At 46.4% G+C, this 15,255-nt stretch overlaps 1 protein-coding gene across 1 annotated transcript in view; it reads left to right on the top strand.

The window, feature by feature from the left end:
* Window positions 1-1,316: 1,316 nt before the first annotated feature.
* The window catches only part of TMCC3 (transmembrane and coiled-coil domain family 3), a 211,637-nt gene continuing 197,698 nt past the window's right edge, over window positions 1,317-15,255 (top strand). The window contains exon 1 of the mRNA XM_054028195.1: window positions 1,317-2,081. The gene's annotated coding sequence lies outside the window, so the exon portion shown is untranslated. The remainder of the gene's footprint in view (window positions 2,082-15,255) is intronic.

Here is a 15,255-nt window from a genome sequence, read left to right as displayed (position 1 = left end):
TCCAAGGTGACCCCTGCCGGGCGTGGCCGAGGCAGGTCTCAGGTGGCTGGCTGATAATCGGAGCTGACTACATAGGGTCTTGGTGGTAGCTACAGTCTTAGGTGTAATCTGGGTGAGGGGGAAACTGAGCGCCGCCCTACAAAGAGCGGGACCCTGCAGCCTCCTTCCCGCTAGATTCTCAGCTTTCCACAAGCGTCTGAGCTGCAGCTGCCGCCGCTTCACCACCGGGGCCACCCCTGCTGCGGGAGAACGGGCGACGTCTCCGCACGGGGCTGGCGATCTGCGGAGCAAAATCGCGGACCTGCAGCTCCATGTCCCTGGGTCCCCCCGGCCCTGTGCTTGGAGGAGCCCGGCGGTTGCGTGGTGGCTCGCTCTCCGCTGCTCGCTTGCTGCTGTAGGGTGTCAGGCTGGCCCAGGGTCTTAGAGCTGTGAGTCAGTGTTGATTGCAAATAACGGCGCCCTGTTTGCTTGGGCACCTACACTGGGGTGCCACACGCATGTGCGAGCGGAGCGGGCTCCGGGGGCGCCACTAGAGACTCCGGTGCCTGGGGAGTCAATGTGCGCTTGCAAGATCCCCCTGCAAGAAATGTGCTGCTGCTGCCTGGCCAGGGAGTGAGCGGACAGCGGAGCACATCACCTGTGCAAGGAGCTCGGCCCAGGCTGCCCAGCATGCTGCGAAAGGTAGGAGTGCCCTGCCTCTGGCTCAGCAGATCGCTGCAGGGTAGGGAGATCCCCGGCCCCACAGCTGCCCGCCTGCAGAGGTGCCTGGCTGACCAGGCACCGGCTGACTACAGGGACCCCAGCAGGCAGCGTCTGCCCAGATCAGACTGACACGACACCGGCATCACGGGTGTTGGTGCTGGGGAGGGGGTAGCTGCGGGAGATGTGTGCGCTCTGCCCCCGTGAAACGTGCTCACCGGGATCCTTTGCGCCGAGTCCTTCTTTGCACGCCGAGTTTCCCCGGGAAGGCGCGCGCCGGCTGCAGGCAGCCTGGGGCAGGGGTGTGTGTGTGGCGGGGGGTCTCCGGGCCTTGGGGAAGGAGAAGCGGGAGCGGTCCCGCGCCCGGCTGCGAGCGGCGCTGCTCGCCCCCCGCCAGCACGCGGGGCTTTGCGCGGAGCGGCCTCCTGGCTGCCCTGTGCGCGTCTGGCCGCTCGGGGGCTCCAGGAGCCCAGCTTGAGCCTGTGCCGGAGTCGGCTTCCCAGGTGTCAGCGTCTCGGCTCGGCCGCCCTGTTTAATGGGGGTGCGGGGGGAGGTGTCGCTTGTACACGCAACTAACTCCGGAGTGAAGGAGCGGAGCGGGGACGGGGCTCCGCGGGATGCAGTTTAACCTCAGTTCCGTGCGGATCCCAAAGCGCCGGCAGGAGCTAGTGCACTGCGTGTGGCCGGACTAGTGCCCCCGGGGCTGGCTCCCGCTTGCCGAGCTGCGCATTTTATGCATTGCAAAGAGGAGCTTCCCCGGCTACTTCGCACTCGCTGAAGTTTCTGCGCCGTAGAAGTTTTGCCGAAGCCCTGGAGGGTCCGGCTCTGGGCAGGATAACGAGACCCGGTGGTGGGGGGGATGCGGCGGGCCAGACCCGGGGATTGCCGGCGCTGGTTCCCCACAGCCAGCCTACGCGTGGGCACGGGCACAGGCTTCCGGAGCGCGCTAAAGCGCGGGTGCCCCGCCGCCTGCTCAGGTGGGGCTGGGGGCAGAGACCTCTTTAAGAGGGGGGCGCCTCGTCCCTTCGCCTTTGGGCAGGAGCCCAGCGCCTCTTCTCCGCTCTGCATCCCCCGGGCTGCCCAGCGCAGGGCACGCGACCAGCCCGAGCGGGGCCGCCCTGTTGGCTGCTTTAACGGGGGCCGGGAGCGGAGCGTGGCCAGCGGCTGCAGGCGGTGTTTTTAGGGCTCCCTTCTCGGTACAGCGCTCATCGCCTTAGCTGAGGCCGCAGCGCTGCGCCCAGCCAGCTGGAACCGTTGCTGGGCTGGCTTGGGCTGTCAGGGCGGATCAGTCTGTGCCAGCTGTTTCCCATGTCTGCTGGAGCACTGTGACCGCAGTCAACCTCGGAGGCTAGAGACTGTGCCTGTCTGCGGAGCGAGAGAAGGTGAGCAGGACAGAGCCTGAGCAGGGCTGGCTTTAGGCCAATTCAACCAGTTCCCCTGAATCGAGCCCTGCGCCCAAGCCCTGGTATGGCTTCCCCGGGGACAATTTAAAGAGCCTGGGGCTCCAGCCCCTGCTGGGAGCTTTAAATTGCCACCAGAGCCCCACCGCTGGAGCCCTGGGGTAGGGCTGCGGGCCTCTGGGGGCTATTTAAAAAGTGCGGGGCTCCTGCTGGCTCTACTGTCCCGCCCTTTAAATAGTCCGCTGGAGCCCCACCGCTTCCCCCGGCTCTGTCGGCTATTTAAAGGGCTGGGGCAGTAGAAGCAGGGGAGCCCCGGGCCCTTTAAATAGCCCCCAGAGTCCTGGGATGAAGCAGGGGGTTCGGGGGCTATTTAAAGGGCTGGGGCGCCAGCCACCCTCTGCCCTGCCCGCAGCCAGCCAGCCCTGCACCCCCTCCCCTGCCCTGCCCACAGCCAATCCCTGCCGCACCCCCCTGCCTGAAGCCAACCAGTCCCGCACTCCTGTCTCCAGCCCTGCCAACCCCTGCCACACCCCCCTGCTGCCCTGCCTGAAGCCAGCCAGCCCACTCCACACACCCCTGTCTTCAGCCAGCCCCACACCCCTTGCCTTGTCTCCAGTCAGCCCCTGCCTCCAGCAGTTCTCAGGGCAGTAACCCTGCACACCTGCTTCAATGAGGGGGGCAGGGAGGAGCTGGGATCCACACATGTGCACACCACTAAGGTGACCAGACAGCAAGTGTGAAAAATTGGGACGGGGTTGGGGGGTAATAGGGTCCTATATAAGAAAAAGACCCCAAAATTGGGACTGTCCCTATAAAATTGGGACATCTGGTCACTCAAGCACACCCCCAGGGAGTGGCGGGGACCCACACATGTGAAACGGAGCTCATTAATAACTGATCAACCTATATGACCTAATATATGTATGCAATGTACATAATATTTTATTATTTATATAGTTATGGAAAGTAAATAATACATGGAAGAAATGAAAGACTTTTTTTTTACTTGTTTTGTTAGTCATCCCTGCTGGGGCCCCACCAAAAATGTTCGAATTGGGCCCCGCACTTCCTAAAGGCGGCCCTAAGCCTGAGCATTAGCAAAGCACGTTGTTTTCATAGCAGCACGGGTCTTACAATGTGTCACTTCCCTCTGGAACAGCAAATAAGTTGTGCTATGTGAAATGCACCTGGTAAGGAAAGGGGGAGGGGGAACAAAAAGCAATGGGTTAACCTGCAGTGCTAATGCTACCGTGCTAATCAGGTGAACCAGGGGCAGTTTCTCTACACTGCACACTTAATCCTAATTTTAGCCTTAAACTCTCCCCTGCTATCCAAACAAAAACATCTGACCTGGGTTGGGAGATGCATTAAGCACTAGAGGAGCTTTCCTGGCTGGAGGTGTGGGTGAGAGCCTGGCTCTGCCTTAACTCAGGTTAGTAACCTACCAACTCTGCAATGAAGGCCCAAGCTGAATCACTCAAGTGCTGATAGTCCTCCAGTGCCTTCCCATATTCCCAGTGGTCTGAAACAAGTGTATGTGTGTGTGGTCTATCGTCATCTGGGAGTAGCAGCTCTGTTAAGAGGGTCCTTAAAGGGTGCCCTGCTGAGACCAGCTTGACTTTGTATTTATGTATTTGGCCAGGCCTGTGACCCCTTTGCATCCCCATCCCTACTTTAAGCACTGACAATTTCAGTGCAAGGACAGACTTGTTCTCCTGCAATTGACCCAACTGACCTGAGAGAGATTCCTAGAGCATCTTTGCAAGAAGAACCATGGAATATGCCCCATGGTGCCTATAGAAACAGTGAAGACCCAGTAATGTGGGTAGGACTTTGTAGGGACACTCATACCCAGGCTAGGTTAAATTGGGTGCTCAGACCTGGGTGCCAGTCACCTGTGTTAACTATGCAGTGTAGACATAGCCAGAGGTTTGCTTAATGTGAACTCTCCAAAATCCTCAGAGAACTTGATACTTATATAGATCTAGTTCCCTACTTAAACTAGGAGATTCACATTGTCTGAGATGAAAGTGTTGAGGGTCACTAAAGCCATAGTAAACCCCCAAGTCTGATGATAGTGAAACTTTCCCACTCACAGCTGAAGCCTCTTCCAATTAGATCCTTTTAGAATTTAGTTGCCATGACTGCAGGTACTGAAACTGATGTTACTTTTGCAGGGTCTGAGTCAGCTTGGCAGCACATGCTATTGTTTATGGCATTTAGGAAGCTTGAGAATGTGAAAAGGGCTCTACCTCCTGGCCCAACAGCTGGCTAAAAATCTTACTATAAATGGGAGGCAAATTCAGCTGGTTCAGGGCTTGGTGTGGTGTGATTGGAATTGGTGAAAGCTGCTCCTGTGAGTGAATTGCTGGGCAGCAGAAGATAAGGTCTTGGGAAAGCAGCCATCTGCAGGGAATGTTGGTGCGGGGCCTTTCTGCATGTGTCTGTTGTTTGTTGCACAGCCACAGATTATTTCATTGTTGTAGTAGCTCATGCGTGAAGAGATTTCAGGAAATTGGACAGCTCTCCATTGCTCATGCTGTGCAAAAATGCTTGCCAGCTACTGCCATTTACTTTAATGTGCACACAAGGCATTTTACTGTTAGTGGAGGAGGAGAGAGGTAGAGAAGAATAATGTGCAGGTGTAAACTGCAATTTGCTGCTGCTGCTGCATGTCTGTCCTCTCTTTTGGGCCTGATCCAAAGACTATTAAAGTCAATGGAGTCTGGTGATTTGATAATGGGGAGCTTTGGATCAGGCCCTTACAGCTCTGAACTTATTTTTCTCAGTTGTCCCTCCGTATCAATGCAAGTTTAACTCTGGGCTGTCCCAAGCTGGAGTTCCCGTAAGTACTGAAAATTGGTTACATTAGGAAGCTGACAGTGCAAAAAGCATTGGTAAAGGAATGAATCCGATCCATTTGGGTTTCATGATCTACTCTTTCTTGTTTCCTCATTTTGTGGTGGTGTCACACGCTATGCTATGCATTTAGGCTTCCGTTAATGTTATGCATTTAAGCTTTGGATAACTACAGCACCTAACAGCAGCTGAATTCAGGATGGTCAGTCATTAAACCTTTTCTCTGCCTGCTGTGCAGCGATGGTGATGGTATCCCGGTGTCTTCTCTAGCACTTCTCTCTGTGCTAGGCTGGAGTTTGATGGTTGCGCTCAGTCTGGCAGTGCATAGCCTCAATCATCTTGTTTATTTTGCTTTGGCTGTTTATTTTTACTTTCCTAGCTTAGGGCAGTTGGCACATTCTGCTTCACGTCCTTCATTCTGAAAAGGCACCCTCCACTCTTACAGAATCCTGAAATGTGCCAGTAGTAACCTATTTTACAAATCCCTCCAGGGTGCATTTTGTATCATTAAAGTGTGGCTCATGGACAGATTGGGCAAGAGAGCTCTTAAAAAAAAGCTGACTAATTCTAGCCTGTCAATGTGATTAATGTGGAGCAATTAATTCATTTGTTGAATTTCTCCTTTCCTCCCCCCCCCCCACCTCCCTTTTTCCTAAGAAAGAAATGCAAGTTTAGGCCCTTAACTTTAAATTGTGAATATCAAAGTCCAGATCCTGGGTTTGGCAAAGTGAACTGCATGCAGCACTGGGGGGGAGTTAAGGGTGAAAGGTGTCTGAGTCCCTTTTCTACATCCCTGATTCTGGGATTGCCTGTTTGGGGGTCCAAAGGCTGTGCTCAGATACTTTTGCAGGACCATCCTATTCTATAATATACTCCAGTCGCCGCCCCTCTCTCTGCCAGACTGCCCCAGAATTATCTCTAAGGTTGTGACTAGTTTTATGCCACCTTGCAGGGTTTCACTATGACAGGGGCAGCTATGGGAGTGGCATAATCAGAGTTAGTGTGGGCTGAGAATCTAGTCCTAAAATGATAAAAATGCCGATGTTCTAGAGAGTGACAAAGTTAATAATGAAGAACAGCTGCATGAAAAGCATTTCAACAGATGTTCTTTTTAATAAATTTGGTTCTAGTGTGTGGTGTTAGAGGAGGGCTTGCATTTAGAGCTTAGGTGGTTTCATTGGCTTTCTCTCCTGGCTTTAGGCTGGGATTTTTGGTGTATTTTATTTTTATTGTATTTATTAACAGATCTGGTCTTAGAACAGAACTTCTTGTAAAACTTGTTTTTACAATTTTAATAGAGATAAACTTAGTATATAAATTGGCCTATGGAAGTCTCCCTGTTACCAGTCGCTTTCTTTGTTTGTGATATTGATCTCACATTGTGGTTGCAGCTTTTCTTCTTAGTCTCCCTCTTCTGCCTTGTCAGCTGATAGTCAGTCTTTCATTGTCTTGTGCTTAGATCCAAAATTCTGCTTTTCTTACATTTAGATGCATAATGTGTTTTAGTTGTCCTGTCAAGACTCTACACAATATTAAGATTTCTCCTTTTTTTTTTTTTTTAAATCCCATCCCATCTCTCTTTCCCTATTTTAGTAGGTTGACTTTACGTTTAATTTTAATTGCTGTTGAAGGAGTTTCTGCATTCCTTGGTATTCAAAGAAAGTTCTCAAACTATTAGGTTTGGTGGTGGGTGATGACTCTCTTCCAGCAAACTGAGAAGTCTGGTGGAACTCTTTTGAAGTAGTTATCTTTTTTCCTTCTACCATGTAAGACTCTGACTTGAAGATTTAATTTTTCTAGTACCAGAATTTCCCATGCTCTTTGATGCAAATTAACAGATTTAGGGAAAAAGAAGAACAGGAGTACTTGTGGCACCTTAGAGACTAACAAATTTATTAGAGCATAAGCTTTCGTGGACTACAGCCCACTTCTTCGGATGTAGTCCACGAAAGCTTATGCTCTAATAAATTTGTTAGTCTCTAAGGTGCCACAAGTACTCCTGTTCTTCTTTTTGCGGATACAGACTAACACGGCTGTTACTCTGAGATTTAGGGAAGTCACTCCTTTTCCACCACCTTGCCCTATAGTAAGTCTAGCAGGAGCTAGGAAACGAATGATCAATTTTTATGGCTTTTATAAAATGCATAGTTTTCAGGGTAATTTAATAAAAATACATTATCTGACGGAGATAAAAGGGTGTCAGCTTATGGAGTCTCCAACAGCTTTCCAAAAGGTATTAATTTTTCAGCACATCCACCATTTATGGAGAACTCGTCCCATTTCATTACATTCTCTCCAGCATTTGCCTATCCCTGTACTATAAGTTAATTTTAAGGGGAGTTGGGTACCACTGATAAAAGAAAACTACATTAAAATTCTATTAATGTGTTCAAGTGTGGGGACCATTGTGCCATATGTTCTCCCACACTTCAGTTGATGTCTGTCAACTTTCCCTCATTTCATGAACATAGTTTTGTCCTTTACGAAGCAATCTCTAAATGTTACTTATAGAATGGACAGTAAGCCATTTTGTTTTATGGATGTAGTGAGTAGTTTTTCAAATTCCGTCAATTTTATGTTTGCCGTTTTGTGGGAGTGGGTGAAAAATGTCTAAATTGTAGGTATTGATATACTGAAATTTTGGTGGGTTTTTGTTTTGCAAGTCGTATTTCATCAAGTGATCTAAATATATTGTCTCTAAATAGTAGGCTGAATTTTGATATACCTGTGAGGTCCCAAATGTCAAAACTTCCCAGGCTTTGGGTTTAAATTCTATATTCTCTACTATGGCTGTTAGAGGTGATTGGGTATGGGTTTAGTTTTCTAAATAAACTATACCAAGTTTCTACTGTTGCTTTCATAAAAAGGTGGTTATATTCATTTTATCCTATGGGATTTCTTTATCCGGGGATCGTGTAGAGTTTGTTTGCACAGCAGTGAACTTGTTCTGTCTCTATCCACTGTTTACTAGGGTTTGGTGGTATACAGTAACTTAACTTTCTGATCTGACTAGCTTGATATTAGTGCTTAATGTGTGGTAAAGTCTCCCTTTTACCATGGCCTTTGAATAAAGCAGATTGCTTAACTCTGGGTTTCTAATTTTCCCCAAATTAATTTCATGGATTGTTATTGATCTGAGAAACTTCCTGGGACTAAAACTGGAAGAGTTTGGAAAAGGAAGCTAATTTGGGATAAGAGATTCATTTTAACTGCTGCAATTTTGCCTAACCATGAAATTGTATATTTTGACTATTTTTCAGATGTTAAGATTTTTTTCTTAATCAAAGGAGTATAATTAATATATGTCTTGGTATCTTTTAGAAATGTGTATTCTCAGGTACCTCATTGAAGTTGTTATATAAAGAGCAAATGCAAATGGATCTTTCTGTAGATCAGAGCCCACACCTATATCCAGGAGTTGTGATTGTCATAACTTATTTTAAATCCAGATACTTTGCCAAATTTTAAGATGACCTCTTGCAGTCCTAGTAGTCTGTGAGCTGGATTCATAACACCTACTATGGCATCGTCTGCACATAACACTAATTTGTGTTCTCTGTTTGCTATTGTAATTCTATTTGCTAGGATTATTCCTGATCAACTGGGCAAATGACTCTGCTACCGTAGCAAAAATAAGAGAAGATAAAGGGCATCCTTAGTATGTGCCTTTAAGAAGGGGGGGAATTTTCTGACAGATATCCATTTACTCTTATAGTAGCAGCATATGGGTTAGAATACAAGACAGGAAATGCAGTTTTGAAATTTAGGGCCTAAGCCAAATGTATCTAGAGTGTTTTTTAAGACCTGCTAGTTTACTCTGTCAAAAGCTTTTTCCCCATCTAGTGATAAATTAGGTGGGGGCTTAATGGTAGAGTCTGCAAAGAAGATCAGGTCTACGACTTTGAAAATTGTCCAGTAGCTAGCTGCTTGTTTAGTACAAATGCTGTCTGGTCTCTGTTAATGTATCTAGATAAATATTTTTTCAGTCTATTTGCCAGAACTGAAGCATAATTTTTTGCATTTTTGATTTAATTATATTGGCCTTGTTTTGCAACTGCATCACATTGTTGACTCATTCAATTTGTGATCCACTATAATCCTCCTTTTTCAGCAGTGCCACTGCCTAGTCAGTTATTCCCCTTTTTGTATTTGTGCATTTGGTTTTTTTCTTCCTAAATTGTTGTACTTTGCACTTGTCTTTTTTGAATTTCTTCTTGTTGATTTCTGACCAGTTCTCCAGTTTATCAAGGCTGATTTGAATTCTAATCCTGTCCTCCGCAGTGCTAGTAAGCCTTCCCAGTGTAGTGTAATCCACAAACTTTATAAGCATACTCCCCACTCAATTATTCAAGTAGTTAATTAAAATATTGAATAGTACTGGACCCAAGACAGATCCCTGCAGGATCCCACTAGATACACTTTCGGTCTGACAGTGAATCATTGATAACTACTCTTTTGAGTACAGTGGGGTGTGTTTTTTTTTTTTTTTTTTGTTTTGTTTTTTTTTTTTAAAAACCACTGGTCTACCCACCTTATAGTATTTTCATGTATACCATATTTCCTTAGTTTGCTTATGAGAATGCCATGTGGGACTGTATCAAAAGCCTTACTAAAATCAAGGTGAATTATGTACACGGCTTCTCTTCCCTCCCCCCCACCCCCCAATCTGTTACACCAGTAACTCGGTCAAAGAAGAAAATTATATTGGTTTGGCATGATTTTTTTTTTGACAAATCTGTTAGCTATTTTTCTTTTCACCCTTTTATCCACTAGATGCTACAAAGTGATTATTTAATAATAATTCTAATGGTACTTCTAGGTACACTTTTTTTTTTATTATTATTCTATTTATTATGATTGCCAGAAATCCCTAAGGGACTTTCACTTCCTTATTATTTCAACACTTTCTCTTACAAACCACTTATTATTTTAGTTTTTTTCTGTCTGTTATTTCTAACCCACCAGCCAGGCCTACAGTCAAACTGCAACATAATTAAATGCTTGGCACCTGTTTCTTTCTTTTAATTGAGAGGCTCTTGTGTAGGACAGGGTCTTGTCAACAATGAAAAATAGGGATCAGGGTGTAAAAGTGATGGGGCAAGCAATGCTAGATTCTAGAAGATGTGGATCCAGGTAAATCTGGATATTTTTGACAGTAACAAACCACTGTGATTTCTGATATACTGCAGATACTTTCAATTTTGAAAGCCATTGATGTGTGTAACCTGGGAAGGAAGAATGAGGAAAAGCCCTACCACCACCTTTCCAAAAGTTTTGAGGTAGAGGAAGGATTGTCTACGTTTTTGGAAGTGATTAGTAATTTTGAGTACCTCATCGTCTGCGTTCTGAACTTAAGACACTTTAAAGGAGCCTGTTTCAGAGTAGCAGCCGTGTTAGTCTGTATCCACAAAAAGAACAGGAGTACTTGTGGCACCTTAGAGACTAACAAATTTATTTGAGCATAAGCTCAATTGAGATGAGCGATCATCAGCAGGATACATGTACATTAGCCAAACCGGACAGTCTCTATGCAAAAGAATAAATGGACACAAATCTGACATCAGGAATCATAACCTTCAAAAACCAGTAGGAGAACACTTCAATCTCTCTAACCGCTCAGTGACAGACTTGAAGGTGGCAATTTAGCAACAAAAAAGCTTCAAAAACAGACTCTAAAGAGCGACCGCTGAACTTGAATTAATATGCAAATTAGATACCATTAATTTAGGCTTGAACAGAGACTGGGAATGGTTGGGTCATTACACTAATTTAATCTACTTTCTCTGTTAAGTATCTTCAACCTTCTATAGGCCATCTTGATTATCACTTCAAAAGGTGGTTTTTTTTCCTCCTGCTGAAAGCTCATCTCAATTGATTGGCCTCTTACAGTTGGTATGGCTACTTCCACCTTTTCATGTTCTCTGTATGTATAAATATCTTCTTGCTGTAAGTTCCATTCTATGCATCCGAAGAAGTGGGCTGTAGCCCTTGAAAGCTTATGCTCAAATAAATGTTAGTCTCCAAGATGCCACAAGTACTCCTGTGGTGTGTGTGGTTTTTTTTTTTTTTTTTTTTTTTTTAAAGGAGCCTGATTTTCAGAGGGTGCATGTGCCCTGTATTTCTGAAAATCAGGCTCCTTTAAGATGTTCCAACTCGGGCACCCAAAATCACTAGTGACCTTTGAAATATTATACAGGCACAATATTTCCAAACCACACCTAGGAATGAGACAGTAGCCACAATCCTTTCCTATATGCCTGAAGACTGGCCGTATTAGTTAAAGCTGATGTAGTAAGCATTTCACAAGGATTTCTTATGTTCTTTTTGTATACAGCACACATCTGTATATCACACACACTGACCCCTCCCTTTCTCGCCCCCCCCCCCCCCGATATCTAAAAAGTGTGAAACTGTGGATCAATTTCTCAGCTGGCCTAAATAGATATAGCTCCACTGAATTCAAGGAGGTACACCAGTTGAAGATCTGATTCTTTACATTCTATCCTCGCCTATGTCTGCCCCAGTTCCTGTAGATTCGAGCCCTCCCAGATAAATATACCAAGAAAAAAATATTGAAATGGAGAGAGTGCTGCCCCCGCCGCACCAGCCAAACAAATTTGGTCAGTGTTCTCACTAATAGTCAGGTCACCCGGTGAGTGATGCTAGATGGAATTAACAGAAAGGAGGGGAGAAACTGGGTTTTCCAGGCAGCCACAGAAAAAACAAATTCTTGGTTCTCACTGTTCTCACTTCTTTGAACTTTCCCCCAGCTTCTTTCACTGGATGACCTACCTGTCTGAATTAAGGTAAATTCAGCTAATTATAGGCCAGTTTGTTTAGCTGAGGCATTCAGTCCCCAGAACACCAACCTGCATTTTGGATTTAAACTCTCATTGGCCGCTGCCTCCCTGTTTGGCATTTTTTGTGTGTGTGTCTCTCTCTCGCTCTCATTTTGTTTTCATCTGAGAATAGAAAAACCTGTTCACATAGTAAATTCTGTTACAGCGATCCATCCTGACAAGATGTCACCAGCTGATGACTGGTATAGATTAAATCCATTCTTAGAAAAGAGATTGACAAGAAATGAATATTTGGGAGGTGAGGGGGTGGGGGAAATCCTGTTTAAGATCCAAGCTGGACTGAATGAAAATGTTTAAAAGGCATGAGATCAAGGTTGCTACTTCTGTGTTTATTACCATTTAATTCTTAGCCTTTGCTACCCAGTCTCTGTCCTGACTACTTTAAATATTAACAGCTGCTCCTGCAGGTGAAAAATGGGGAGAGAGCAAGAACAGTTTATTTGTGGGGTGATACTGTTTTCTTAATTTGAGTCAATTAGATGCAGCAATGAGGGACATATAGGCAGCTAGATACATGTAGCAGAGGGGTGCTGTGTTATATATCAGAATGAATACACACACACACACGGCTGCAATGGGGGGAAATCTATTGGGTCATTGAGTCCAGTCCCCTGCTGTCACGAACAACTCTGTCATGTAATGCTGTTCATAAAGTTATCAAGCTCCATCTTAAAACTAGTGAGGTTGATTAGTGCTTGCAGTGGCTTTTCTTCAGAGCCTGTTGTGTAGAGCTGCACTTTCACTTCCACTACATGCGAAACTGGGAGTGGCTGCTGGTGCACCTGTGTTAGAGGAGAGGTGCTATTTTGTCATTCTCACGTAGATGTTTGTGGAATTCTCCAGTAGTGTGTCAGCATCATTAGAACACTGGAGGGGGAACTCTCTGATCAGGTAAGAGCGAGACTTTAATCAAAAGCCCCCCTTTTAGAAGACCTAAACGTGTATTTCCAATCCAGTCCATGACCATGCATGAGCATAGTTAAGCATTAGATTTAATAGGACTAACATACAGGCAATATAACTTTGTAAGAAACAAGCCCAAAGTTCCTAACACTATGCCCATCACTGAGGCTTCTGTAGGCATCTTCGTAATGTCCATTCTGTGCTCAGGGAAAATACCCATTTAAGGCATCTTTCTAGGTTATGAAGGTATTAAGGTAAAGAAGGTCCATTGAAATCAACCTGAAGTTTTAAATTACCTCTTTTCATAGATCCCCTGCAATGCAAAGTACTAGTGTTGCCAATATATATTGAATATTCTGTGTCTCTAATTCTGCTAGGACAAACGGATTCCTTCTTCTCTCTCCCCCCCCGCCTCTAATTTATTAGGGGCCCAGCTTTCCCATCCGTCCTGCCATTCTTTGTCTCCACAGCTCCAGTCACTGGTAACGGGTCATGTGCTCTGTGCAGCACTTTTCCTTTGTTCCCTCTGCCAAGGTTGTGCATTGCGTAAATGTGTGCGGGGCAAAAATCTCCCAAGATTTGAAGGAAGCAGTGGCTGCCGAGTGAGGAAGGCTAGGGGGATAAAGCACTAGCTCGAGCAGTGGTGATGGGTGCTATCAAAAACCTGTAGTGAGAATAGAAAAGCAAGTCAGTGTGCTCTACATTCTAAACCGAGATTGTTCGTGCTGGACAGTTACTGCTACGTGTATGATAGCCTTGAGCTGGAAACTGGGTAAACTGGCTTATATGAGACATCCTAAATATATCCACACCAACTACGAACCTTTTTTATGACCCTGCTCCACCACAGACTTCTGTCTGACCTTGGGTAAATCACTTAGCCTCTCTGTGCCTCAGTTCCTCATCTGTGAAATGAGGATACTACAGTAACTCCTCACTTAAAGTCGTCCCGGTTAATGTTGTTTCATTGTTATGTTGCTGATCAATTAGGGAACATGCCCATTTAAAGTTGTGCAATGCTCCCTTATGATGTTTGGCAGATGCCTGCTTTGTCCACTGGTTGCAGAAAGAGCAGCCCATTGGAGCTAGCTGGTGGGGGGGGCTTGGAACCAGGGTGGACCGGCAGCCCCCCCTCAGCTCCCCACTCCCCTAAGTTCCCTGTGTGGCAGCCACCCAGCAGGCTATCGATTGCCTGCAGTTCAGCTGTCTGTCCCCCCACTGCCATGTGCTGCTCCTGCCCTCTGCTTGGGAGCTGCTCCCGGGAGCCTCCTGCTTGCTGTGCAAGGGGGTTGGGGGTTAGTTTATTTTGCTCAGCTGCTTTGTAACACAAAGGGAACTTCTCAGACAGGTTCTACTATAACCAGTGTTTATTAGTGCCAGTTCACCTACTACTATCCATCCAGACAAACTAGGACTTTTGTCCACTGCAAAGTTGACTCCAGTGTTGCCCCTAACTCAAGTCTAGTCACACACAAACTCTTAACTTGACTGTGGTTGTGCTTTTAACTCAAAATGGTGAGGCCACCTGAGTTGTCCAAAACCTGAGTGCTGCTAACGTGACCACTCTGTAGTGTGGATCCAACTTCACATCACATGAGTGCTGCTTAGCCTCCAATCCCTTATTATAATTTTCCCTGTGTTCCCAGAAGGGATAGATAAGTTCTCACAATTCACTGGGAGAGAATTTATAGAGTGGCTCAGGTTACTGCATTGCAAAGAATCGTGGGGTATGAGTAAGGCGACGATTTAGTCATAGGTATTTTTTAGTGAAAGTCACGGAGAGGTCACAGGCAATAACCAAAAAGTCATGGCTAGTGACCTGTCCATGGCTTTTACTAAAAATACCCCTAACTAAATCTTACCTCCTGAGGGGGACAGTGCTCCAGTGGATGCTGCTGCTCCTGGGGGTGGGGGACAGTGCGTGGCCCTGCCGCTCTGGGCAGGGTGCAGCCCAGGGTTTCACCACTGCTTCTGCTCCTCCAGGTGGGGGTGGCCTTGGGGGCTGCTGCTGCTGCTCCTGGACCACTGCTGCGGGGTAGTGCCCAAGACCAGAGTGGTGTTTTGCAGTGTGGCCATTCTCACTCGAGCTAGGCTAACTTGACTGAAGTAACTTGAGCATGTGAATGACATACCCATGGAGTGGTTAACCCATACGCTCCCTGTAATGGCTGCTCAGTGTGGCATAGCAGGCTGTGTCTTCTTTCTAGTCCTCCCTGCCGACTGACACTTGCCCTGTGATAGTATCACCTGGATACAGCAGGACACACTTTAAGTCCATCCCTTCCAGGGTAACGAAGCCCAGCAGAACTGAAGTCCCAATGTCCTGACAAAAAAGGACTTTGACTCTACAAGTGAGTCCTGTGGTCCTCCTATTCTTCTCTCAGGGTTTCCCATTATCTGTATGTCCTTCTCAGGTGGCTGGGGAGGAATCTAGGTTCCAGCCTGAGGATCCTATAACCAGCAGCCAACATCTTATTGCTGCCTCTCTGGACTACCTCCTCTCATAGCCTTCCTCAGGCCTTCTGCCCCACAGC

Source organism: Malaclemys terrapin, chromosome 1 (assembly GCF_027887155.1).
Source record: "Malaclemys terrapin pileata isolate rMalTer1 chromosome 1, rMalTer1.hap1, whole genome shotgun sequence".
NCBI classification, from domain to species: domain Eukaryota; kingdom Metazoa; phylum Chordata; order Testudines; family Emydidae; genus Malaclemys; species Malaclemys terrapin.
The sequence above is the reverse complement of the archived record's forward strand: the minus strand, read 5'-3'. Positions and strand labels throughout refer to the sequence as shown.